Consider the following 26,756-nt stretch of genomic DNA (forward strand, 5'->3'; position numbering starts at 1 on the left):
GCAAATGAGATTCTGATTCTCTCCACCCCAAAGAAACCAAGAATTCATACATTTGCCTAAATTACAAAAGGTCTACAGAGCAAGTTCTCAGAATAGCAATCTATGTCATGCATAAGGATACGGTCAAATGTTCACCTATCAGGCAGGAGCAATGATTTAAAGGATTTGTTGCTCTGTTGCTGAGATGTGAGAGTTCACCACAGTGCTCTCATAAAGTGTGTCACTGAAACAGATCACAAATACGCATATCTTTCAGTAAAGGGGACAGCAATATTTTGAACAACTTTGTCTCATAAGAAAACAATTTTCTAAGAGCAAGGCTTCCTGGCTGGATCCCAACCTAGCTGGTTGTTACGTGCTGCTCACTGTACAAAGAGCTGAGTGCCTCCTTTCCCTTGCACTTGGATTGTCTGCCCTATGAGCAAAGCAAAACATTGCCAGATTGATTGGTTTTCCTAAACACCAACCAGCAGTGAAGGCAGCAGAGGCACGCGCTCCCACTACGCTGACCATATTTAGGATCGAGAGACAGGGTTAAGAATTTTCTCTAAATCACTGTCTTGGAGAATTACACACAGAATTACACATTTAGCCTTGCTCTGAATTCCAGATACACCAATGATCTGCATGACAAGCAATAGATCTACCTTTTGAAACAACTATTTTGTGGCAGCAGTGCTTGCTCATTGCATAGCACAGTCAGGAGTCAGGACTTCCTCAGAAGTTTTATGTTTCTTTTTTTCTAAAATGTATTTCATTACTAAAACAAGATTAGTGCTGTTAATATTCTGAAAATTTATAATCTTCTGTTATTGTGTTTGAGCATGAGATGACTATATTAGTGCCAATTTCATTAAATATTTTCCTTTATGATCCTGACCTCAGATATTGGCGATATATTTTTCCTTGATCACATTACAATACTATCACTGTAAATAGTGGGACATGTTGCTTTATTGCACTTCCTGTTCTTCTTTAACAAAATACTTTCATGTAACACTGTATTAGTGCATCATTTGGTTTGGTATTTTAAAATTTTAATCTTTAAAAAATGATCAAAACTGCATGTTCAAAAAAATGCTGCAAACTTAGAATCCAACAGCAAGTCTTCCTACCCCAAAATTTGTCAACCTAATATTTTTTCAAATGGAACAGTTTATTCCAGAAGTATATTGACATCTGAAATCAAGGAATTTCAAATTAATTGTCCATTTTAATAAATGGACACCAGTCTATAAGTACTATTGACAGCAGTCAAAAGTAAAGGATTTGTATATGCTAAATTGAGCTTAAGCCAGATGATGGCTGACTGAAAAAAACAATCTTAGAAAGATAAAAACAACAACAACAAAAAAAAGCAGAAAGATTTTTGCACCTGATATAGAAGAGGGACAATTCCTTTCAACCATTTACTACTAACAAAAATGCCAATAAATCTGGAGAGTTGACAAAATTTAATCCAAAATGAAATCTAGTCTAAAATGAAAACCTAACTAAAAAATGAAAATACAAACCAGGGCTTGCAGTATTTTATATTTAACAGGCATATATTTAACAGACTTTGCATTTCTATTGATACCTACTTCTACCTTATGTGTAGCATTAACATGAATATAATATTGATACAGCTATTGAATTATATGCTTATAGCTGTATTTTCTGGAACTATTCTTTAAGCACTATTACAGAGGAGTATTTCTCTTTATCACCTACCCATAAGATGAGCTTCTTTTAGATTTGACAAACTAGTTATTTGCTGGAATAGACCTCATTAGAGTCAGGCCTTCCATAATTAGGTCAGTTGTCAGGTCCTCCACCCATTCTCACCTTAGGAACTTTGAAAATTGTGACAGGTATTTTTCTTTCCATGCAAAAAGTCCAGTTTCATTGTCTTTTTACTGTTACACATGGTGGGGGTTCATGCTCTGTCACAGATGTGGTTCAAATAATACACACATTTCTGTTCCTAAATACTTTATCAATACAATAGTCATAAATTTTATAAAGAGCAACACTAATCTGCCATTTAGAAAGCCTCATCATCAGTAATGGTTATAAGGCAAGGAAGGAATATCCCCACCTTACACTTACAACTGACATCCAAGAGTGATTTAACCCAAAAATACAATTTGGGAAAGGTTTTGCTTGAGTCATGTCCTGTCTTATGTCCAGACTACACAGGTCCAACCAAGCTTGGGCTCAGCCGTGGGCTCTGTGCAAGCTTCAAAAGAGCAGCAGGAGCAGATCTGAGCAGCACAGCTGCAGATCATGGAACCATGGAACCATTCTGGTTGGTCTTCGAGTCCAACTGTTTCTTACCCCACCACTAAGTTATGTCCATAACATTGTCCTTTAACAATACCTCCAGCAATGGTGACTCCAAGCACTTCCCTGGGGAGCCTGCTCCAATGCTTGACAACGCTTTCTGTGAAAAAAATGTTTCTAATATCCAAACTCCCCTGATGCAGCTTGAGACCATTTCCTTTTGTCCTATTGCTTTTTGCTTGGGAGAAGAGACTGATTCTCACCTTGTTACACCTTCCTTTCAAGTAGTTGTAGTGAGTGATGAGGTGTCTCCTGCCCCTCCTTTTCCCCAGGCTAAACAACCCCAGTTTCCCCAGCTGCTCCTCATGAGGATGGTGAATAAACAGAACCTGGCTATGACCACCTCTGCTCTGCCAGGTTTTTAACATATAAACAATATTTTTCTGTGGGGATCACATGATATGAGAGACACTCAGTAAGACAGGATGTCAAGGCTTTTTTCAACATCACAGGCCTGTGGTGTTGGGATGTGGGATTTGCAAAGATTTCTCTTGAAGACTGCATTTACACAGAGTTCAGGACAGGGAGTGTGCTGCTTTGCAAGCCATCTTTTGAGCCATTGATGATGACAGAGACATCCTCAATTAACAGAGATCATGGAAAAGAAATCTGTGGATTTGCCAAGAAGTAAAGCTGCCAAGCACTCCTCCCCTTTTGTCTCAACTTCAAATTTTTCAGGATCACAACATGTTTCCTTCCTACCCCTTCCTTCCAGACATTCAGGTAACTCTTAGTTATAGCTCCTTCAGAAAACAAGTTTACCACAGTCTTTCTTGCACAGAGCTGGAAGTTCATACTGTGTTTTGTTTGCTGAAGCACTTCTTCAGCCTGAGCAAAGCACAGACATGCAGATCAGTTTGCATATTCCTCTGGCTCTTCTCACAGACTGTCTCTCACTAACATGTTCCTCACCATCTCAAGGCTATGCTGGCTATAAAAAGAGTTGTGAGGAGCTAGCAGCCAGAAGCCAGTCCTGCAGCACATTCTGGCAACCATGAAGCAGATGTGGCTTCCAAAAATGTGTGCCTGCTTTAGATCCTGAGCTTTGGAGAGCTTTGTATATCAGAGAGCACATGGAATAAGAATTAATTAATTTCTAATTAAAAGTTTTAATGACAAAATAGATTGTGCTCACTCTCCTAATACAGCTGGGAATTTACCCTTGTCTCCAGCCTGTAGTTTCCCTTCTGGTGATGCTGTGTGCCTGTTTCACACAGTGAAGTGTTTGCTAAAGTCAGCCTCATCCAGAAGGCTAAATCCAGAACAATAAAATACATGTCCAGTTCCTAAATAACTGTTTCATCTGCTTTCTTTCACCTTCTGCTTGGCTGGCAGTTTAGCTCACACAGTCTATTTTTCAGTTACTAGGTGGGGCTCAGGCTTTGGACAGTTTTACTGTTCTTGTAATATGTTATTTAAGCAATATAGCAATGGTGCAAAGAAACAAAGAAATAAGTAGACACAGAAAGGGAAGCTAAATCCTTTACGTGTGCCACTGGCATTGGATGACAGAGTTGGGCCAGGATGATGGAGAACACAGGAGTAGCAACAACTGTACATGATTTGGGTCTTCCCTTTTGGCACAGTGCTTGCATTACCTCGCAGTTCAATCTTCAGGTTCACTCATTTGCTGTGCTGCTCCTGTACAGGCTGTCTGCATAGACACAGAGCCTTAACATTTCATGTTTAAGGTGCACTGTGACCCCTTTGAGAGACTTGTTTAGATTTTTTCATGACAAATGCAGAGGCTTGGGATTAGTATAAAAACTTACCTCTGTTTCACAGAGGCACTAGAAATTCTCTTTTTACACAAGATATGCAGACAAAACACAGTAGAATTTTGCAGCATTTTGTTTGTGGGGCACTAACATATGGACTCCTACACTCAAAGTAATCTCTCACTATAAATTAGGCAAAATATGGGGGGAAAAGATACAGCTTTATCTGATTCTAGCTTTTAATCTTTTCTTTTTGCTGTTAAATTTATTAATTAAATGTAGTTAAAATGAAGAAAACCATGGAAGACAGTCATGAAAATTTTCATAGTCTGCCACTACAAAACCTCTACAAATATAATTTTTCACCACACTAGTAAGAACTGAGAATGAATATTTGTGTTGAAAACTTCTTTTACTCCAGTAATCTGAATGTGTATGAACAAAAGTAATACAGAAGCTATTCAGATTTATACACTAAGCAAAATACTAAAAAATATCATTACTTATAATATGCATACAAACTTTAAAGCACTAAAGAAGACAATACTGAACACCTAAGTACTTCTGAGCTTTTATGTCCCCCAGGAACTGATCCAAACCTGCTGACATTCAGCTCTGTTGAGCAAAGTTGATTTTAAGTGGCCTGACCCAGAGAACTGCTTGGGTTAGACACGCTCTGACACACCAAGGAAAATGCCCCACTGGAAATCAAAAGATTAAGAGCCATCTCACTTTTCTCTTGGCTCTCTTCTGTAGTTGTACAGTTAGAAATAATGGTATTTTTAAAATATCTCTTCAGACCTAGCATTTTTATTAATTTTGAGAAAGCTCTAATTAAAAACAAGGAAAAATAATTGTAAATAAGAGGATATATCAGTTTAAAACAGCAATATTTTCAGTGCCTCAAAAGAAGAGAAAAACTATGCCACAAAAACAATCCTTCAGAAGCACACTATGCTATTTTACGTCTTAATACACTTTTCAGGACCAGCACTTTTCCTTCTCTCCACATTAAATCAGAGGCTAACTGGCCTTAGTAACTTTAGAAAAAGCAATTTCTTCAATTCCCATGATATCTGGCACATGGTGAGCACTGGTAATTTCAAACATTTACAAGAGCACTTTACACCTGCTTTACTGTTTGCTACGTTTTCTGCAGGATATAATTTTCAAAGAAAACATATTAAAATGTTTAGGAAACAAGATGCTGAACAAAAGTAACTTATATAATTATGAAACCACATAATTATCAATCATGATGTAAAAGATATTACAGACAGCTACTGCAAATCTCCTTGAAATTATATCAAATAATTCTAAAAGATCTATGCCTTATTTGATTGCAAATTAAACACAAAGCAACTACAGGTAAAAGTGCTTCAATACTCCACATATACGCACAGCTCCTGAATACCAAGAATCCTGATTTTCATGCAAGTTTCATAACAGCACAGTTATACACCTTACTGACTGTGAGAGAAAGGGGCATATGCACTTTACACAGTTCACTTGCAAAATGTTTAAATACATTGACGTCTTCTACAGAATTTGTATTTCCAAGCATTAATGTTGAATAGCAGTGTTATTGGGAGTTTGTTACTCTAAACATCCAATAGCATGTAAATAGGTATTAACTACTACATTTCTATCCTTGAGCAAGCATGTGCAGCTGGGCAGTCAAAACTCCAACAGCAGATTCCTGTCTTATCTACCAGGAAGTCGCTGTAAACTATGGTGTCAAAGAGACCAAGCAGCAATCCTGTGTTCTACACTTCAATCAATGTACAGGCTCATCAATATTACATGGACACTCCTAGCTGCATGCAGAGCCTCAGAAAGGCAGCCAGACACAGTTCAGCTCAGCAGGTATGTTTGCAATAGCAGAACAAGTGGGTATTTTTTGGTTGGGTTTTTTTTTTTTTGTGTGTGTTTTTTGGGTTTTTGGGGTTTTTTTGTGGGTTTTTTTTTTTGTGGGGTTTTTTTTGGGTTTTTTTTTGGTTCAAATATTGTTTCACTTTCCATTAAATACCCAGCATAACTGTGATGGTACAGGAACTGTAGCACCAGCCTAAGAAACTCTTTTCCTCTTTGTCAATCATACTCCCAAGAGTAGCCACAAACTGGTATTTACAGAGAGAACATAAGGAAAATGGCAAACATACTATTCCTCTGTATTTATCCTGCAGAAAATAGGTAGCTTAAGAACTCATGAAATAGATCAAAGAGATTATATCTGGACCACTGTGTTTGATCCTTTTTTCAACCTACTTATGCTTTTTTGTCCCTCCAGGAACCTGTGGCAATTTACTTCAGTCTGGGTGAAAAATAAATTCCTGTTTCTATGTCTGGTACCCCATTCCTGGGCCTGGGAATATGTTTACAAGAAACAACACCATTTTCTAAGACAAACACCACAATATGTCAGCGTGCTGATCACACCCCACCCCTCTCTCTTCCCCTTTTTAACACTGTGTCTGTCAACAGGATGTGATAACCCTGTTATAGAAGAGATCACCCTCCTGTCAGCAGTACAAGAGGACCATTTGCCCACCAGGCACTGTGGCCAGGTTGTGGGGACACCCATGGGGGAATAGGGAAGGCTACCAGCATGTGAGATATTGCCCATAAAATCCAGCAGCTGCAAGTCCTGAGTGGGATACAGACTGGAACTCCAGCTGGACAGGAAAACCCATGAACCCTGGGGGTCTGGAGCATCCCTATTGCCTGCTTCCTCTGAGACACAGGGACTCTTGTTACTTCAGGTAAAGTCTGGGCCAAGACTGTTATTGTATCACACATGGGTTATTAAGAGTTTGACCCAAACTGGAGCAGGTCCAGGTAATGAAAAGCCCCAGAAAGCAAGAAAGCCACACCAATTACTAGAAATTCTGTTTAACTGAAAGCTATGATAATTGCTGTGATAATTGCTAAGGATACTCTGCAAGCTGTGCTAAGAGTAGCTAAGCTGCACTAACTGCTAGTAATGGTAGACAAGAATAACCTATGTTGATTGTTAAAATTTTAATGCAATAATAACTAAATTATAACTAAAACCCTGTGGCAAATCCTTACTCTGCCAAGGATCCCTAAAAGAACCTGCATGTCCCTGGGCAACAATTTCAAACCTACTGACAGCTAAATGTACTGGATGCTGTACAGACCATTGTGTGTGTATATATACACAAATACTCAGTCCCTGCATACTTTCTCCTTCTGTGGAGGTCATGCCATACTTCTGATCAGCTTTGCCTCCCTGCTCTGCCTGTTTCTGCTAAAAAACTGATTAAACATAAAAACCCCGAACTAATGCCAAAATTTTGGTATATACAGCAACCAGCCATTCCAATTGGTAAGCACATGCTAAAGCAAATATGAAAAACTGCTTGGAAGTTTTCCACATAAGTACAGACAGCTAAAGATGCCCATGCATCTAGAATTCAGGTTTGTGTGTTTGCTAAATTGTTGTTATATTTGAAATAGGAAAACAAAAAAAAACCAATCAAAAACCAACAACAAAAACTGAAGCAGTTAATTTCATTTTATTTGTTATAATATTTCCATATATGGTTTTCCTTATATAGGGCAACAGTGCTAGGATATTCCTTATTCAAAGTAAGCATGATGAATTACAGAAATGAATTAAGTATTTGAACACAAAGCTGCCTTGGGGAAGCATAATTTGAAATAAATGTGTTAACTTTCAGTTGCATGCTAAAAATCATACCAGTTCCAGCACTGGTAATAATTATGCATTCTGGAGTCATCTGCAGTGCTCAAGCAGAAAGGTCTGCTAGGGCAGACCTGTCTGCTGGTGAACAAACTACCACAGCTCAACTTACACAGTGTAAGAGTGACCAAAGTGACATTTTGTGCTTGAAAGAGCCATTTCTGTCACCGTGGAACACAATTTGCCCTTTCCAGGATACAGGATAGTGCTTTTCCTTGAACCTCCATATGGCTGTCCAAATTGCTTATTTCCCAAGAGATATATGACACACTGTTAATATACTACAAAATCTTTTGTGAACTCTCAGCTTCCATCACCACCTTTCCCTTCTGTAACCACTCAGAGAGATGGGTCTGTCTTATTTTGAAGCCTAACTTAACATGCATCCTCCCATTATACCTAAGCAGGTGAGCCAAGAAGAGCTTGGAAGCTTCACTGAGTACTCTGGTTGGAGTATGAGCAGTGACCTCACCCAGATCTTGTTTATTTGAGGAGACAAAGACATGTAGGTGAGAAGGGTCCTCATTTGAGACAGGGAAGAGTTCAGAAGTGGGAGACAGACACCATTCAATCTAGAAATGGCCACAAGGTACAGTGTCAAGTTTGCCAAAAAAGGCTAAAATCTCTACTGCTGGGCCCAACATACTCTGTCAGTTCCCTGCTAGACCTTGCTACTGTCCTACCCAAAAGAAATATGTGCTTCAGACATTAATTTACAAAACTAAATTTCAAACAAACTGAGCACTTCTGGATAAAGTATATTAAATAGATCTATTATCATATAAGGAAGGACAGTTTGCTAAAAAAACCTCAAACCCTGGTATCCATTTTGCTGCAGGGACAATACATCCCAAAACATGCCAAATGCAGATATCTCTGGGCTCATATTACACTCTTGACCATTTGGGAAGTATCAGCTCCTTAGATCTTGCAAAGAGATGCAAATTCATATGAAGTTATAGAATTAGCCTTTGAAAGATCATCCTGAAGTTGGAGAAAAAACAGGCACACAGAAAATGTTTTGCATGAAACAAAAAAAAAGGTCCTCTCTTCCTTCAAAACTGTCTTAAAGCAGAGATGTCTCAGTGCCTCTGTGTCAAGTGCCCAAAGTGATATTAGAGCATTTAGACCAAATTCCTTCTCTTTCATCACAGTTTTCCACTTTCTGGCTTGATATTACTTAATTTAAATAGACACTAAAATAATTTTCAGACACTAAAAGGAAAACTGGAAAGGTAAATAGCCAACAGGAATGAGCAAGACACTAGCACTGCCTGAGGCACTTCTGCTGACAGGAAACTAATTAGCTTAAAGATGCCCAGATTAACCCAGCAAGGGAACCAGAGGTCAGACCTATCATTTTAACAGCACAATGCAAAGAAATAAAACTGAATCAACGATTCAGCAATAGAAAATCTTTCTACAAATACTTCTGTGAACATTTAGTTTCATCCTAAAACTACAGTCACACTGAGAATTTAATTATGTCAATATTATGGGGCTTAGTAACTTCAGATTCATCCATCTTTTGATTTTTGAGGCAGAGTGGGACAGAAGGAAGAAATATAGAGCTATATCACCATCCTTTTAAAACGAGTAAGCAAAAAATGCAACAACAACAAAAAAAACCCCAGATTCAAAGAGGAGCAAAGAAAAACATTGCAACCACTGTAAATTGAAATAACAACTCATTCATTTGTAAAGGGCAGGAATTCTGAGGGGTGCACAGAATATATCAGGGATTTGTTATTGCAGACAAGTTTGCATGAATCATGCTTTGTTGCTGATGGAAGTACAACTGTATAACGCTCGAACATATGTCAGGAAGGCCTCAGAAGCAGAGAGCCCATCAGTTTTGTACCATGGTCAGCCTTGTTGCTCTATCAGTGTCACTGAAATCTAATTTTTCACCAGCCTAACATTTCTACCAGTTTCTAACATTTGTAGTGGCCCCTGGGACCTGCTCAGAACAGCCCAAGGAAATCAAGAAAAGAGGGCCCTTTGGGCTGCTGCTGCTGTGAAGCTGTAAGATGTGTAACAGCTCTGTACAAATCACTTCAGGTCTGTCAAAGCACATCCAGACAGCTTCACTTGCACAGTCCCTGTGTTCCCTGGTGCTCTTACATTCCACACCATAATAGAGATCACTGACACCAGCAGGGCATTCTGCCCTTTCTTACATGCATAATGCAGCATCTTGCCAGATCAGGCATGACAGCTGCCTCCATCTGCTGGGAAGGGGTAATTTTATCATGGCAGGTTTTGCCTGTGCTCTTCTGCCTATTGATAGCAGTCTCAGGAGAAAAGGGCATCACCAGCCATGCTCAGAGTTCTGCAGCAATACCAGCACTGGCCACTTCTGACCAAGTATGAGCCCTGCGGCCAAAGCAGCCACCAAGGGTTACGTGACCATGAAAAGGCTCAAGAGAAACAAGTTCACACTCCCTGAAAAAAGCCAAGGATGGCAAGCCCCGTTAGGCAGGGCTGCATATCTGCAGGTCAGGGCTGCAGCCAGGGCTCCGTCTCACTCCTCCCAGGCCAGGGCACAAGACAGAGGTTACCAGGGACAGCCACAGGAGAGGGGCTGCAGAAAGGCACGGCTGCTCAGAGGCTCTTACACAGGAGGCCTGGGGGATGCACAGCTCCCTGAAATGTGGGTCAGCACATGCAGAAGGGTCCCAGTGGGCATCTTCTAGCCTGGGTATCCTGCTGCTGCAGCACACCTCTTCTGATTAATTTCAAGTTAGCATTAAAGGGCTTTGAGTGTAAAAAGTACCAGAGAGTATAACAACACAACAGACACCTATTACCTGCAACACACTTTAACAACATTTTCATATTGTTTGCATGCTCTTATGTGATGTCATGTGAATGAAGATATTTTGCACTGATTTTGCTAAGAATTGTGCCATTGGATTAATAGCAATAATATCAAAGAAATTATCCTTAAATAGATTTTTATCATACATTTGTTGATTAAGTTTGTTAGGGGGTTAGACACAAGTTTAAGTTATTTAGGAGAAAAAATCATCTGTTTAGAAAAAAGTTCAGGTAAAAAATTTGTTTCACTTCAGAAATGTTGGAAAAAATTGGGTCAGGCTGTTATCAAGGTAATTTTCTTTCCTTCATAATCTCAGCATCTTAAAAGGGTAAAAGCTAATATATTGCTGGAGATAAAATAACTTGTTTTAATTATTGTCATGTATGAGGTTTTTTATATTCCAGGAAGCACATCAATGTATATTTCAGTGTCTGTGAATTTGTTCAAATGTTGGAAAAGAAAATGATAGAATCATTTAAGTTGGAAATGACCTTTAGGGTCATCGAGTCCCACTGTAAACATAATACCGACAAATCCATCACTAAACTGTGTCTCTAAATGTCATAGTTATTCGTGAAGAGATAGTCACAGCACTTGCCTACTGATTAGCTTGACTTTAACTGTTTGAGGGTTATTTAATCTCTCTACTGATGAGAGAAGAGTCAAGGGAAAATTTGTCAGCAAAATGTGATGTGAATGAATACAACTCTGTGTGCCAAACACTCTGCAGTTCTCTGAATTCAGGCAGAGAGTTCATTTGAGCAGAAGCTGTGCACTGGGGATTAGGCTGTTTTGTTAGAAATGCTCATAAAGCAGAACTGACTTCAAATGGCAACAAAATTGAAATTAGGCACTGCGAGAAGATCAAACATCTGTATCTGAAGAAATAGCTAATGATACTGTTTATATTCTTCTTGATTTGAGTTCTAATATATAACACAAATTTTCCTTTACCAGAATAAAACATTGAGTAAAAACTGCAAGGGTAGAGGAAGGTAGACAGGAAAGCAAAATATCCATAATAAAACAAAGCAGGAACTTCTTTAAGAAAATTAGCAATCTAGAGCTACTGTGCACATGCATGCTCTGTACATCGATATCCTGGTGTGCATATATTTGTGTTTTCCTAATGCCTTCACTGATTGTATAGAAAGTATACGCAGGAAAACCAAAACCGAAAAGCAAATGGAGGGCAATGGATGATCCTTTTTTTTCAGTTTGATACCTTGAATGTAATAGGATTTGGGGAAATAAATCCTGGTTTTGATGTTACATGCAGTTTTCTGAAGAGCATAATTTCTTCTAAATGTTCCGTTAAGTAACTAGAGCAGATACTTATTTTGTTTAATACCAGTTACAAATTATTGTTTAGGTTCCTGCAAGGATTGTAAGGCAAAATATTTCTGCACACTACAGCTAGGAGGAGAAAAAAAAAGCAACAACACAATACTAGTAACTGAGACACTTCTTACAATTTTTCTTCATGTAAAGCTGGAAGTATAAAATACAGTATAGTCTCTGTCACATTACATATCTTAGATAGTCAAACCAATGGCATGGGAATTGTTTGTTCAAAGTGACCGTGAGTTCTCAATACTTGATATGCAGATCAGCTCTCATGCACTGGCATAACAAGTTGTGTTTTCACTGGACATGGTGCCAGGTTTTAGTGATGCATTTTTCAGTCCTTGATGCAAGTTAAACAATGGACCATGAAACATTGGAGCTTAATTACAACCAATGAGTCAGTCACAAAAAAGTTTATAAAGCTGTCCCTGTATGAACTATCAAAATAAACATCATAGGCACCAAGAAGAACACAGAGGTTTTGAGGCTTTTTCTTCATTCTGAAAGCTAAAATTGTTCAATGCTTGCATAGCAAACAAGGGTTAAAGTATTAGTGCTGAGTCTGGTCTGTTGAGTGCAAAAAGTAATGCTAGACGTGTTTTTGTTTGACTTTTAAATCTTAGAGATCCACTTCAAATTTTTTATTTTAAAATCTGATCTCTTTAATGGCACCTAGTGTTTGTATGTGGTGGGCCTAGGCTGTCTGTCAAGTGCCAACCAACTGTTCTCACTCCCTCTCCTCAAAAGACAGAGGGAGAAAATAAGATGGAAATGTTCAAGATAAAAACAGGGAGATCACTCACCAATTACCATCACAGGCAAAACAGACTTGACCTGAGGAAATTAATTTAATTTTATTACAAATTAATAACAAAGTAGGATGATGACAAATAAAAACACAAACCTAAAACCACCCTCAACAACCCTCTTCCTTCTCAGTCTCAACTTCACTTGTGATTCTTCCATTTCCTCCATTTTTTCCCCCTTTCTTAAATATTTAACCCCAGAGGCACCACTACATTGGCCAATGGGCTCAGCTCTTCCTTGCAGTGGGTCCTCAGAGAGACCACCCCAGAACCCCAAGTGACACCCAGTACACACTGGTTGGCTGAAGACATAAAAAAACCTGTTTCTTTGGATCTTATTTACAACTTTTAAGGAGGAATTGTAAAATAATGTTAATTCATATCTTTTCTAGGTTACTTTCAAGTAATTTTAGATACAGCCAAAGATCTCCAGAGAGGTCTGTGAAACAGAAGTCACAAAGATGGGCCTGGCTCACACACCTTTAAAACTTTTTTTGGTGCAAACATAGCACTTTTCAGAGAGGAGAAAAGCCTCCTAAGATATCTGTGACACAAAGTAGCAGTTCAGAGGGAGGAAGGGAAAGGCAGTGCCTCAGGAGGAGAAAGAGAAACATTTTTGCATTATTAACATTCTACTTTCTGTCCAAGGAGGGATGAGCAAACACATCCTGGATCATGGTTACTGAAACACAGACTCTTCACAGAGCAGAGATGTGAGGGCTGTGATATCACACCATGTGGATTTGTGTGGTTGAAGACATAACTGCTTTCACTTTGTGAGGTTTATTAAGAATACTGCAGCTTCATAGGATGAGTTGTCCTCTGCAAGTCCCAAGTAAAAGCATCTGATAGTTCTAGGACATGTATCTTTCACTGGGCTCTCAAAGTACACTGCCCTACAAATAGTTTTCTGTACAAGCTAGCAGTTTGGTCTGGGTTGCAAGGACCTTTAATTCTCATCTAGTCAATATCCCTGTAGTGAGCAGGGCATCTTCAACCACATCAGGGTGCTCAGAGCCCTGTCTGACATCACCTTGAATGTTGCCAGGGATGGGGCATCTACCACCTCTCTGGGCATATGTAATAGTCCACTTCAACTTTCACAAAAACTTAATCACCTTCTATATTCATAATAGCTTCTGTAAAAAAGAAAAAAACAAAACAAAACAAAACAAAACCCAACAACAACAAAAAAAAATTTTGCTCTCTAAGAAAACAGATTATGCAAAATTTTTACACAATTACAAATATCCTAAATTAATTGCAACCTACTGAAATATTATTTTTCAAGAGGCCAAAAATAAATAAATATTCCTTTGTGATATCCATGCTACATATTGAAAAACACAAACAAGTATTTCCAGTTTCAAGGCAGAGTTTTTTGCTCCACACCTTCCCAGCACTTATGCAAGTTTGTAGACAGTCCAGTCACATCCAAAGGTGTAAACAGTCAATAAGTCAGTGACTTGTCCGTGCTGCTATGTTCTCCGCGGCACTACAAGAGCCACTCGGAGCTGGAGCAGAGCGGAGCATCCTTTAAAGCCCAAAGCCAGGGACAGCAGCGAGGGCTGAGCTTGGCTCAGCCTGCGGACAGGGAAGCACCTCTGGACCAAGTCACACTGCTGCCTAGAGGAACTATTTATTTCACATACTGTTTCACTGCAAGGGATCCCATAACCTTGTGCAAGGATCCCAGTCCTGCAGGATCCCACCTCCCGCTGCGGTGGGAGAGAGCGGGACAGCCACTGGCGCACCCACCGCATCCCCGCGGGTGGTGAGGCGGGGGGTGTTGAAGCACAGCTCCGTACGGCTCATGGAGCATTCTGTACAGCCGGGCGGGCACGGCGGGGACCGAGAGCGGCTCCGTAATCGCCCCCGGCGCACGGACACCGCCGGGCGGCCGCTCCGCCCGCTGCCGGGCCGGGCCGGGCCGGGGGCAGCAACGGGGCCACCCCTGCCCTGCCCTGCCCTGCCCTGCGCCTGTCCCTTCACTGCCCCTGCCCTGCCCTGCCCTGCCCTGCCCTGCGCCTGTCCCTTCACTGCCCCTGCCCTGCCCTGCCCTGCGCCTGTCCCTTCACTGCCCCTGCCCTGCCCTGCCCTGCCCTGCGCCTGTCCCTTCACTGCCCCTGCACTGCCCTGCGCCTGTCCCTTCACTGCCCCTGCCCTGCCCTGCCCTGCCCTGCGCCTGTCCCTTCACTGCCCCTGCCTTGCCCTGCCCTGCCCCTGCCCTGCGCCTGTCCCTTCACTGCCCCTGCCCTGCCCTGCCCTGAGCCTGTCCCTTCACTGCCCCTGCCCTGCCCTGCGCCTGTCCCTTCACTGCCCCTGCCCCTGCCCTGCCCTGCCCTGCCCTGCGCCTGTCCCTTCACTGTCCCTGCCCTGCGCCTGTCCCTTCACTGTCCCTGCCCTGCCCATAGCTACGATCACGGTCCCTGTCCCTGTCCCTGTCCCTGTCCCTGTCCCTGTCCCTGTCTGTCCCGGTCCCGGTCCCGGTCCCGGTCCCAGTCCCGGTCCCGGTCCCGGCGGAGAACGGAGAACGGAGAACGGAGAACGGAGAACGGAGAACGGAGAACGGAGAATGGAGAACGGAGAACGGAGAACGGAGAACGGAGGGGTTTCAGCGGGCCCCGGGGCGCTGCCGGCGGGCACGGAGCCATCGGCAACACCGGCACTGCGGGCAGGATCACCGAAGGACTCAGCGTGTGCGTCCGCCCGTGCCCCACAGACGTGTGACATCATCCGTTAAAGTACGCCCGATGTCACCCCGGGTTGGGCTTAGCCCTGAATGCCAAAATAAATTTCAGTTTCACACATAGATTGTTCCACAGAGTGTGGAACCCTGTGGAATCGCCGGCACAGGAAGCACATTGATCTGTAGGGGAGAATCTGGAAGAGGTCATCGAGATGATTATAGGGATGGAGCAGCTCTACTACGAAGAAAGGCTGAGAAAACTGGAATTGTTCAGCCCAGTAAAGAGAAAGCTTCAGGAAGCACTGATTGCAGACTTCCAGTTCCTGAAAGGAGCCTATAATTAATTTGGAGAGGGACTTTTGACAAGATCAAAGCATCAAAGAGCATAGAATGGGCTGGTTTGGGTTGGAAGGGACCTTAAAGATCATCAAGCTTTAATTCCCCTGCCATGGAGAGCTGGAACCCATCCTGTGCTGGGTGTCCCAGAGCTGGGTGCAGTACTCCAGGTGGGGTGTCATGAGAGATTTTGAGATCAGCTTTTAGATAGGCTGATCAATACACTAAATAAAATTTTTCATTCATGTATCACCTGGTACTTTCAAACAAGCAGTGTTGACAAATGTCACTACACCATTATTAAAGCAGCAGTGTATTTTTTAGTAGACAAGCTCTAACCTGTTGGACATGCACCACACAGTGCTCCTGTGAGTACAGAAGGAATGTTTTCATGGAGAGAATTTTGTACAACAGACTGTGTATGCCAATGCATCTGATCCTCAAAAACATCACCAAGCACTAGCACCTGTCCAAAATATTGTGTATCCCTTTCTACCACGCATTTGGACTAAGGACAATGTTGTCAATTTGTTCTTTCATTCTCAGGTCTGTAGTCTAAGGAACAGGAGGAGACAGACTTTGTTAACATCTATTGACAAACTAGAGAAAGGCAAATGATAAGGGCACATAAAGAAACATTTAGCTTTTCTAGCTAACACTTCGAAGTCTGAATGACACTTTTGTTCATGTAAGTTTTCAAGGAGACATTTGGTTCCAAGACAGTAATTTTTATATCACGTAGTAGGCAATGCTAGATGCATGCTTGTGTCAGAAGGTCAGGGGCTGCAGTATATTTAAAAATATATATTCTAAAGAAAAATTGTTATTCTTTTCTTCTTTCTCTTAAGAGAAAAAAAAAAAAAGGGAACCAAATAGCTTGAATTAATCTGCTCACTCTGAGACTTCTCTGAAAAGAGACTAGATCTTGTCAAGATTTGACAAAATGTTTTGAGTGTTTTTGGTTTTTTTTTCCCCAACCCACAGAATTATGCTGTCCCATCAGGGGTACAATGTTTCACAGGGATGTATCAATTTCAATTGAAAGGTTTCTGTATGGCAGATTTTTTGTCACTTGTGGTCCATTTTTTCTTACTTCCAAAAGAAGATAACAACAACAAAAAAAAAGTCTTTCTAATCTAGAAAAGAGGCACTTTCACACAATTTGATTTGTGACATTGATATGAGGGATTTGGATCTATTCCAGTACAGAGCAGAAAACACATAGCAAAATGAACTTGTCATTGTTCAAAACTTCAGTTTGGAAATCACAGATCTGTGTCAGCATGGCACTTGTGTGGCTGGGCATCAACATAAGCACCTCTTTATTTGAATGCACCACAGCAGATTCTTGATCTCCTTTTAGACCATATTAATTAAGAAATATATATATATTCATTTATAAACAAGCATATATACTAATCTAGAAACAATCGTATATATCTTCCTCCTGAGGCTTTTAGTTTTCATTTTTTTTAGTTGAAAGGCTGTAGCTGTTCTGACAACTTCCATGTGGCCCAGGCAACAGGTAAGAGCGATGCTCTAGAAATGCAGGCTGTATTTTCATATTTCACCATTGAACAGTTGATGTAGACTCTTGTGTCTTGGGATGTATATCCAGACCATATGTCTGTGCTACATGAATCTCTCAGATTGAGGTACATGAAACTAATGTCAGCTGCTCTCCTCCTCCCTTGTCTCTCTGACACTGTTGATTTCAGGCATTTTATTGTACTCATGCAGCATCATTGCTCCTACCAAAGCCCCCATTTCAGATGGAGATCACTGACTTACCCAGCCAATACACCCCCAAAGAACTGTGATGATGTGCTGAGCTGGTTACCATGTGTCTCACAAGCATTTTGTGTTCAAAGGGTCTTCCCAAGGAGAAAAAAAAAAGATTCTTGCTTGTTACAACCTTCTGTCACTGCCTACCTTGTGACACAGTTCACAGAAACAGTTTAATTACAAAGGGATAGAAAGCTGTTAGACTTAACCCAAATCTGAGAATTCATGGAGAAAAGCTGGATAAAGTGTCCTACACCAACATAAAGAAGAAGTGACAAGAAGTGGGGGGGTAAAAGAAACCCAAAGCCGACAATGAAGGTTCAGCAGCTGGCTTCTACAGCAGGGTATTGCTTGGCACCTTGTCTTGCAAATCAGAGAAATCCAACTAGTCCAAACAAATAGGAGATCTAGTTGCAAATGTATTTGGAGTAGATTTTTATCCACCGCTCATATCATGTTTGCATATATTCTTTTCTTGTATTGGACTCCTGAGAAGAAAAGGAACTTCCCCTGATGAGAAATAGCCACAATGGTAGTAGTTTCAGAAATATCCATACATGCTATAGTAATATTTTGTTAACAGTAATATTTTGCTAATAGTTTATCCAGGAGTTATGGGACCTATAATTTTTACTTTCCACATTCTTCCCATGTACTTACAGGTTTGAGAAGCACAACAGATGAAAGAAACAAGAAATCACTGTTTTTCACTGAATTTCCAATGCACTTGATGTACTAGATTTACTCCACAGGACAACAGAAAACTCCTCACAGCAGCAATGTGAATTGGAAGGAGTTACTAAGGTGATGACTGTCATCATCCCAAACAGGGATGATCCTATTAGGGCTAATAATGAAAAGATTTAAGCAAATATATAATAAGTGCATGGAGATAAGTTCTAGGCTAAGAAACCTCTAAAACCTCCTGCTGTAAACGACTCTAGCTCTGCTCCTAATATAAATACTCTTTCTACATGCATTCCAAGGGCTCATGTAGACACAGAAGCCTGCAGCTTATATTCAAGATAGCAAATAAATGGGAAACCAATGTAACATAGCTAAAAATAAACAAATCTCCCTTTAGTGCTATTGTTGCTGCAGTGTAGCTCTATTCACATGCAGAATGGACTGGGAAGCAGTTTGTCTCTAACCCTCTTCTCCAAACAGGCCTTTTTTTGTCTTCCCTAGCAACCATTTAAACAGCACAAATGCAGATGATATATGAGTGTCCTGAATATAAGGTTTTCACACTCATGTTGCTGTTGCTAGACTCCAGCCATCTCTGACAGAAAGAACCACAGCAGCTGGACCAGCGCTTGCCGTGGTCAGGCACGAAGGTCAGGCACGCTGTGTCAGTCACTCTGCCATCACATGTTACTGCAGTAATGGCTTCTTCTGCTCAAAAGCAGTTGTCAACTGTCAAGTGGTATTTATTTCTTCACTCAGAAAATAGTGCCATACTAACAACACCTTAGAAAATTTTAGTACAACACAGGAAAAGATAAAAAAACTACACCAAAACAAATTCAAACCCAGAAATGCAGCTTATGTTAATCTAATTAAAACTTATTTTACCACTAAGAGTACTGTGGAAAGAAAAGAAAACACAAACATTCAGTATGATTATGGAATAATCTGGAATAATCATACATTATTATAGGCATAAGTAGACACATGCTATGTCTGAGATTCCCTGGTAAGAATTACAGCAGTGCTGTATTACTCCAAATTAGCAGCAAACAAGTGTTTTTCTTACATTATTCCCTTCCAGACAGCTCAGAAAGAGCTGAAATAAGATAAATACTGAAACATCAGTAGATTTTGCACACACAGCCTGAGTGCTCTGCAACCTTAAGACCTGAGAAGAGGGAGAAAGAAGAGTAGAAGTGAAGCTGGGAAAAGGATCCCTGCTTTGCTCTGTAGCAATGCACCATAGGGAAGAAAGAAACTAATACCTAAAACAAGGCATGAGTGCTGCTTCTACTGCATTGTTTGGCTTCTCAGTGCACCACAAGATTTGTGGGGTGGAAGTCTTCTGCCTTTGTGGAGGGATGAAAGGACAGAAGTGACAATCCCCAACTCTGAAATTCTTCATGAGGAGGGTACCAAAACAGTGAAAGTTTCCATATGTTTTCTAGATTCTGTCTTATTTGCAAGATTATCTAGTCCAAAATATTAACTTTTCTTGCTTTTTAAATCACTGATAAGGAGAGACTGGCATGAGTACCCAGTGTATCACATTGCATTGGGAACCACCTTCACAGGTGGAACAAATATTTGTCTAAACAGACAGAATTGCTGTCTGAATTCTAAATAAGTTTGAATGTTTTGATAAACAAACAGTTCTAGCTTTCCTTCATATTCACTGCCAAGGAAAGAAAAGTGTTTTGTTTTATATCCCCAAACTGAGTTTACAGCTTTTAAGAAAATCTTTCAGAAATTGGTAATAGCATAAATAATTACAGAAAATTACTCTTAGGGGAAAAAGATCAGTCTTAAAATTCAAACAAGACAACACATTAATATTTACAAAAGGAATATGGAAAGAAGGAGAGGGACAAGAATCACACGAGGGAGAGATTCAATGCCAATATAATGATCAGCTCTGTCCTGCAGAGCAGGAGCAGATGCCTCAGCCCCTGCAGTTCTGCCTCTGGGAGAAGGCAGGAGAATCAGAAGCTAGTAAGATGCTGCAATCATTTTATTTGCACCCATCTGAGGAAAAAAACTGGTCAAAGAATACTTAAAGACTGCTCCTTTTAATAGTATTTTCATGCCAGACTTGTAAGTGTATGATGAAACACATTTTCTTTCAGAACAGACTATTAAAAGGACTGATGCTGCAACTTGGCTCTTCATAATGCTTCTGGCAAAAGACCACAGAAAAACTCAACACTAAACTGTTGTTTCACACAAAGGCATTTAGTCTAAGACTAATAACTTGCTCAGCTATGACCAAAGGATACTGTATGATTACTTCCCTTCCCTAATATTATTGTACAAGGAATACTGAACTGTTTCCAGCACATAATTTAATGGCAGGCTCTAGCAGACACAATGTATTTTATTAAAAATTTGTCTCCAATTTTGCATAGAAGCTTTACAGTGGGACACTCATCATTTGTATGCTGAACATCACCTGACATAATAAAACTCTGACTTTAAAAAAATAAATAAATACATAAGGTAATAAAGTTATAAATAATTCAGAAATGTGTTTGGCTTTAACTTTTGAACTAATTCCTTGGAACTTATTTAGGTATCAGTGCAAAAAAAAAAAAAAATTTGGTCCACAGAATAGTTCCCTAAACCATCAATCTAAAATTTTCATTACCTGAGAATGAAAAAATTATGCTTTTCAGGAAATAAAGCCACAGATTGAAACAGTGGTTAGAATGTCCCTAAAATATCTTTTTTTTTTTCATTAAAAATTGAAAAATGCCCCATTTGTTCAGGCATTTCTAAACTTTTCATCAAAAATTAGTTTAAAAACAGATTTCTTCTTTTCTTCTGGTTTTCCAGTGGAAACGTTACCAAACTAATACACAAATTTTTCTATTCTTAAGCTCTCATTTAAAAGAACAAAACAGAATTCAAAAGTTCATAAAATATTCTTTATAGCATTTATCTTAAAAACTATTTTACTATTCAAATTGACCATAGTCAATTCAAAGCTTCTCTTGTTTTCAAAATATTCAAAGGTTATGTATCCCTATTGACCAGTAATTTTATGTGGTTTTAAAATTAGACTAAAACCACTCAACATTTTTGCCAATTTCTTTAGCACAATGTGACATCTGCAATATTTGCTGAATGAGAATTTTAGTCCCCAATTTCTGCAAATGCAATGAGTATTCTTCCTCCATTTCAAGGATTAATTTTGCAAATGACACTTTAAGCACTCAGAGCACAATGGAATAAGTCAAAAATAAATCCTACAAGTGCAAGAGGCCAGTGCAGATGTGCAAGAGGCCAGTGAATATGTGCATGAGTCTCAAATGCATTTCATTCTCAATGCTGACAGTCTTATCATGTCCAATAAAAAATGGCCAATGAGACCACCACACTTGTAACATTAAGCTTCATTTTCTCTCCCAGCTGAAAGGGCATTCAGGTATATTTAATGGAGCTATTTTATTTTCACAATTCTTTTGCATGGCTGGGCAATGCAAGCAGAAGGCAGAAGTAGTTGTCCACCCATATCTCAAAGCAGACCAGCCCTCTAGTAAGGATTTGGGGGGGGGCGGGGGGGGGGGGGTGGTGTCAAAAAACCTCTCACCTGGAAGTTCCTAGAGCTCCCAATATTCAGTTTAAGCATTATCCTACATTGCTTCTTCTGCCAGTGCTTTAGCTATCCCTCCTAGTCTTCCACCTCCAGACTAGGGAAACCAGACTCCAATGTAACATCATCAGATGCTGGAGCTAGCAGAGACTGTCACCACTCCTGGGGACACAAGATGAGCAGGATGACTGCTCCAGCTCAGTGCCACACAGGGGCAATAAGTGCTGCTGAGTTTGTGCACAAGCAGGCAGGGTTCCTCACCATTTTATATCTCCTTGGGATTTTATAGCTAGCGCAGACCTACACTGCACAACAACGACCAAGACATGGCAGCAACACCACCGCAGTCTGCAGGAATCCCTCTGCAGCTCACACATGTGCTCACACTTTTAAAGAAATGTCTAGATGCATTTCTTGGTTTGGTTTTGGACCCTTACTCACTGGATATAAAAGGCTGATTTACTATTCCCATAATTTTCTATCTGGTTTTACAGTACTCAGGAAAAAATGTATTCAGAAGTTTCTAATGGGTTGGGCACCTTGAAGCTCACTGTAGGAACTGGAGTGAGAGAAAGGGACTGCAGGCAGAGCTCAGAGCCAGGGCTCAGTACTATCGAAGATTGTTTAATAGCCAAAGGCAAAAACACCCCGAAGGTCAGTGACGTTCCCCTCTCTATTTCCTGAAAGCAGATGGTGGAAGAGTTTGGAATTAATAGCCCTGCAGGGCCCAGCTTGGCACCAGCTCCCTGCAGAGATGATCAGCCTTTTCTGCTGACAGCCTGCGAGACAGCTCTCGATCCATGTGGCAGTGTGTGTGCCCAAGAACCGCCGTGCAAATCAGATCTGGGAACATAGATCACTGAATGGCACCAAGTACATTAAGAAAACTTGCTTTCTTGTTTATAGATTTTACTGTGAAAGTCACTGACTCTTTTTTTATTCAGCAATTCTAATAAAGAAATGTGCATATCAAATCAGGCCCCAAACAGTGTTTTGCTCCAATGAACAATATAGCCACACAAAACATTGCTTTTGGTAAAAGGCCATCCTCTCCTCTCCCACACACACTTAAAATTAACCGTACATGTTTATATTTAGATTCAAAAGCTTTCAAAATCTTTTCTCCTCATGAAAATGTAACAGCATTTACTGCTACCTAAACATATCTTTACCACTCACAGAAAAATTCAAGACCTCTAAGTTTTTTTCTTTACTGTTGTCATCGTAACAATTACCAGTAATTAGATGCAACAAAACTAATTAATGCCAGTCAACAAGATTTTTTTGGAAAAAGTTTTGTCACTTCAATGTTCTTTTTTAGGTCTCCAAGATAATGTGTTCCCAAGTAAGGTTGAAAGATTTTGACTTAGAAGGAGACAGCTCAAAGACAGACTTGGTTATCTAAAGCCATGCCTGTCTTCTCATAAAACCTGGATCTGGTGCTAGGGCAGAAATAGTTTAATATTTCTCTGTTCTTATGTGATTGAATTAAAACACTACCAGATTAAAATGGCTTTTCAGATGATAAAATTTATTATATCTACTTACTTCCTGAGAACTTTGAAGGAGAACAAAAGTAATCCTGCAGCTGAAAAGTAAGCTCCACAATGCTAGATTAAAGGAGTTCAATCTAGTCAGCTCATAAGGGAAGGATGAAATGTGAATTGTCACTGAATTTAAATTATTAGGTATGGAAAATACTAGAAGAAAACTACTTTTCAGTCTTGGAAACAAATGCAAAGGTTTCAACTGTTCTAACCAGAATTTAAATGAACAAAATCTTAAAAAGATTAAATTTCCAGACAGTAAGGGAAATTAAACTTCTTCCTATACTTGAGGCAGGGAAAAGGAATTAGAAAGGTGTCAGTCCTCAAGCCTGGTGGTTCTCATTATCCACAGTGGTGATAGAACTGTCCTTTAAGTACAATAACAGCAAAACCCAATGTGAATACAAGGCTTATATGGAGTAGATTTTTTTTTAGATTATCCCTCCTCAAAAAAATTTCTATAAAAGAGTTTGTATGTTCAACTGTTCATTTACTTTTATAGAAATTTTTGAAGGCAGAATATATGAGGTGATAAGCAGTCCAGCTATAATGCTACCAAGGGCAAGAACACATAAATCACATAAACTTTCATGCTGTATGCCATAAAATTAAACTTGGTTAACAACTGATCCAGACTCATTCCTGTCACAAGGGAGGTAATATTCAATGTTCTAGGCAGGTCAGAAGTAGTCCTTGTAAGCTGTCAGCAGCAATAAAGAGGTTTTCTTTTTGAAGGATTTCTTTTTATGTGGCATAGATATTGATTGAGGATACATGGAAATGTTTAGTTGAAGTACTCCTAGTGTTTTAGGAAGATGAATTGGAGATCCATTGGTCCTAGGAGCACCCATCTAGGTCACACAGCCCCCAGGAGATCCTCTTCTCTGCCACCCTCCTCTTACCTCCTCTGTTCCTTGCGGAAAAACAATCTCTGCTACCAGTCTGCAGCATTATCTGAGCAGCTTCCCATATTCTGCCCAGCACATTCTCCTGACATTCAGGGCATTTCTGTATTCTCCACAAAAGAGCCTGATTTGTTCAATCTGCTCTGCTTTGACCAACAGAAGGATGCACTGAACACAGTGGGAGTTAGAAAGGTCCAAAGCAAGGTGCCTGCACTCTCCGTTCCAGAAAATATTTTTAGTTAGCAGTGAAGAGCAATGTGCAGAAATTCAGGACCTACCTGTGATCTGGTTTGAAGTCTCCCAGGTCTACACGTAGAAAGTTGAACTTTCTCAGATTTGTCACTTTTAGCTGCTGTCTTCTGCACTGTGCCTCCCCAGAGCTCACAGAATGCTCTATTTCACGTTTCTGCCGCTACTTTGTACCCTCACCTCACTTCCACTGCTGGCACATTTTGGAAATAAAAGCCAGGAGAGGGAGTAGACTCTGAAAACAGGATAATATACAAACTGCAGTGTCCAGCAGAGATGTAGTATAAAAAGATTTTATAATTTTGTCTCCAGACAAAGACTACTGGAGAAAAATTCATATAGCACTCAGTTTTGGAGGTATTTTAGTTCCCGAAACATACCACCCATAAAATGCAGTTACCCAGAAATCTCAATAATAGCAAAAACTATTTCCAAAATCATAGTTAAAAATTGAGTATCCTCTGGGCTTGAAAAACAAAAGCAACACTAAAAAAAAATCTAAAAAGTACTTTTCAAAACAATCCAGGCATCTACTCTCCATGTCAGTTGTAATCAACTACTAATACATCAGAGCAGTCCTTCTCTCTCCAGCACACAAGCCGAGCACTCTCCAGGCCTCCTGACAGCTCTAATCCCAAGGGCTCTGCTCCACCAACCTCCAATACCAGTAAAAGATAGAAGTCAGACCTTAGAAACTCAGTACTGCTCATGAGGAGCCTTTCATGCCCAACAGGATTATTTCACAGCCCTTTGTGGAATGGTTGTTCTGATTAGGAATATTAGAGAAACCAAAAAATGTAGTTATAGTTACGATTTTTACTGCCACATATTATTTTTTATTTCAGATTATTTGTATCATTTTTAGTCTGCTGAATTATTTAATATGTGGCATATTTAAATATGCTGTCAGCAAATAAAAATAACTATAAAATTAAAAAAAATAAAATACATCATTTTAAGTTCCCCTCTTCCTTTTATAATTTATCTGAAGGACTCTTGGCTGAGCATCTCTTCAGATCTTCATAAAATCCATTGCAGAGTCTATTATAAGCTCTGTGAAGTACTTCTCTCTCATCTCCTAACCTATTGCTATAAAAACAAAAGAAGAAAATTACACAGTCCTCACATGCAATGAACAAGATAAACCGCCATCAAGAACTTGCAGGTTAATCTGGTTCTATAAACACAGCCTTAACATACATCCAGAATCCCTTCCCCTGAGGGAAAAAATAATCAGCATCTCAGTGGAAGGAAGAGGATGTGAAGTTTTAGGAGGCTGTTTTGTTTCTGGTTTTTTTTTTTGGTTTTTTTTTTTTTTTTTTTTTTTTTTTAAATTAAAAACTTGGTTTATTAGAGGAAAGCAGGCATTAACTTTGGATGGCTACTGTAACTCCACAGTAGTCCCTCCCCACAGGAGTCAGCTATCAAAGCTGTCTGTGACAAGCAGTCAAAAACTCTGTGCCATTCCTACTGGGAGTACAACTAAAAATACCAGCCCAAATTAGCAGTGTGCAAAGACAGTCATCAAGCACCTTAACACTTTCCTGACAGAACACATGCAGAGCTTCTGCTCAGATTTTATTACCATATACCTGAACCAGGCATCTGTATTGAACCACAGCAGCTCAAACTATTTTGAGGCAACTGCTGAGAAAAACAAAGAAACAGCGAAACAACAGCAAAACTAAAAGGGGCCTATTCCAAAAAGTGCTGCTCTCTCCTTCATAGATCCATGGAACAGGTACTTGTCACGGTTTGACACTGGCACAATGCCAGCGCCCCCATGAAAATGCAACCTCTCAATTGAATGCTGTGAAATGCAATCGGGAACAGAGAAAGCAGTCCCAAGCTTAATAACAAGGAAAAAAAAAAACAACTTTATTAAGCTACTACTACTATACTACTATGAAAGAAAAAAAGAAAGAAAAACACACATAAAATCCAAAATTAAACCCTTTCAAAACATTCCTCCTCCCACCACCCAACTCCAACAAACCACAGAGAGACACATTTGGAACCTTAATCAAGTATTCACCCTTCAGTATCATCAATACTAAGTCCATCAGGGGAGAGAGGAGTCTTCCTTGCACCGTAGACCCCCAGGAAACACAGCTGCCACCTCTTGTGTTTCCATGTCACACATGGCACCACCCAGAGAAAAAGTTTGCCATGGTAACACTCCTTTCCATGCGCAGTGCTCTCAGCACCAATGCATGGAT

At 40.0% G+C, this 26,756-nt stretch overlaps 1 protein-coding gene across 12 annotated transcripts in view; it reads right to left on the bottom strand.

The window, feature by feature from the left end:
- Positions 1-26,756, bottom strand: part of OXR1 (oxidation resistance 1) — a 259,555-nt gene that overhangs the window by 161,117 nt on the left and 71,682 nt on the right. The window contains exon 3 of one of the 12 annotated variants that reach the window (XM_077782454.1): positions 12,742-12,772. The exons of 10 other annotated variants lie outside the window; for them this stretch is intronic. The gene's annotated coding sequence lies outside the window, so the exon portion shown is untranslated. Of the gene's footprint in view, positions 1-12,741; positions 12,773-24,566; positions 24,773-26,756 lie in introns of all 12 variants that reach the window. One more of the 12 variants, XM_021546447.3, reaches the window with a different exon arrangement.

The sequence above is a fragment of the Lonchura striata genome, chromosome 1, assembly GCF_046129695.1.
Source record: "Lonchura striata isolate bLonStr1 chromosome 1, bLonStr1.mat, whole genome shotgun sequence".
NCBI classification, from domain to species: Eukaryota; Metazoa; Chordata; class Aves; order Passeriformes; family Estrildidae; genus Lonchura; species Lonchura striata.